General features: G+C 40.7%; 1 pseudogene; it reads left to right on the top strand.

Moving 5' to 3' along the window:
* Positions 1-679: 679 nt before the first annotated feature.
* On the top strand, positions 680-1,418 carry LOC101588546 (annotated as a pseudogene).
* Positions 1,419-2,087: the final 669 nt, after the last annotated feature.

Below are 2,087 nucleotides of genomic sequence, written 5' to 3'. Positions count from 1 at the left end.
GGATTTTTCAAACATATATGTATTTCATTTTGTCTTTGCAGTAAAAAACATTAAATTTTCTTTTGATTCATAATTCTTTATTTTAAGCACTTCTTTTCAGAAGGACTAACAATGAAAGTCTATATATTCATTATATGAATTACCTGAATGATGACTTGTTCACTTGCAAAGCAGGGTTGTTGCTTTTTATAGAGCCTCTGGTTCATCCAGGAATTCAATACATTTTGAGTAACTAGTATATAAACGAAATTCTTTTCATGTTACGAAATTGAAATCTTTATCTGCATGAAATTTATATTATATCATTTACCAGCAATCTTTCTTGCTTTTAATTTTGAAATTGATATGTAATTCCACATTTATTGTCAAGTAGGAAAAGGACTATGAGAAGAACTGAAAGATGTTCCAGTAATTTCACATGTCTGAGTGAGTAAATAACTACTTTGGAACAACTGGTTCAAGAACTAGCTAAGGAACTGTTATTTAACCTGGGTCTTACTGATAAGAAACAATCGGCCAAGTATGGTAAGAGAGAAGTTGATTCAAGGTAGAGAGAAGAATAGACGGACTTTGAGGAGGAACTAATTTGTAAGAGAATAAATTCTGAAGTTTATTAACTATAGGAGAGACTACTGAGGTGGTACTGGAAATTATGCTGAATAGCCATTATACTGGAAAGATGGCACAAAAAGAGCAAGGAAAAAAGATCCCCTTGGTTCCAGAAAATCTCCTGAAAGAGAGGAAGGCTTATCAAGACCTCAAAACAACCCAGGAAAGCCAGGCAATTTTGGCAAAGAGATAGAGGAACGTAAAAGAGATATGTTTTAAGGGACTGGAATCTTTCCTTCATGATTCCTGGTGGCAGTGGCATGATTGGGTGCATGTAAAAATATTAGAAGTGAAACCTTCCACTTTGGAAGCTCCTGATGAACATTCCTTGGCTTTTGTTGTCTACCTCCAAAGTATTAATGGAGTGAGTTCACTAGTACAGAAAACGATTGAAAGATTTCTCCTGAATAAATTGTTCAGTGGTGTCTTTGTTAAAGTCACCCTCTAAACTCTCAAACTTCTGCAGATAGTGGAGTCTTATGTGACCTTGGGATTTCTAAATCTGAAGTCTGTCTGGGAACTCAGTATGAAATGTGGACAGGGCAATGTCAAGAATAAGAGCTTTCCATTGATAGACAACACTGTGATTGCAGAGCACCTGGGCAAGTTTGGTGTTATTTGCCCGGAAGAGCTCATTCATGAAATCGCCTTCCCTGGGGTGTATTTGCAGGAGATCACCTGCTTCTTGTGCCCTTTCCACCCGTCTTTGGCCTGGCATGCTACCAAGAAAAGTGGGCTTCTCCAAGGAGATGGGCTCATCTGGCTACTGGGGTAAGCACATCAACCAGCTCATCTGCCAGCTGAACTAGTTCAAGAATAACAGAAAACAGTGCCTTGAAGAATGTTTTTGTTTTTGGAAATGTTACCAAGTGTCTTCAGAGAAGATGATTTTTCTGCTTTCAGAGACTGGAAGTATAAGGGAATCAGCACGGCAGGCACTTCCGTGCTTCAAGGAAGAGTTCCACTGCTGCCCATCACGCCATGGCTAAAATCAATGCTTGCTGTAGAGAAAGAGGTCCTGTTTCATTGCATCTTTTGTCCTGGCACTGTTGGCGAATGAGTAACCTAGGGAGGGCACAAGGCTCCCTATCCCTATGACTTGTAGCAGTTGACCCAGCCCAGAGGTGTATGTGAGTCTGGAGCTCCAGGGCTCTTTTGAAAAGACTAAAATATAGTTACAGCTGCCTGGAAAACAAGTGTTCAACTGTCTCTGTCAGGAGTCCAGGTTCCAGCTTTCAGTGACATAGCTTTGTGAGATCTCATACTTGCCTGGCTCAGGTAGCTTTTGTACCTTGGGTTGGATCTGACTCGGCTTCTTTTCTCTACCTCAGAATTTGTAAAGGGAGCCAAGCATAGTGGCACATGCCTGCAATCTGGACACTGGAGAGTCTGAGGCAGGTGGATCAATGAGGTTGAGGTCAGCCTAGGCTACAAAGTGAATTCAAAGCCTGCCTGGACTGCATAGTGCAACCCTGCTT

Source organism: Octodon degus, unplaced genomic scaffold (genome assembly GCF_000260255.1).
Source record: "Octodon degus isolate 3935 unplaced genomic scaffold, OctDeg1.0 scaffold00011, whole genome shotgun sequence".
Taxonomy (NCBI): domain Eukaryota; kingdom Metazoa; phylum Chordata; class Mammalia; order Rodentia; family Octodontidae; genus Octodon; species Octodon degus.
This window is presented reverse-complemented; position numbering and strand designations above follow the sequence as displayed.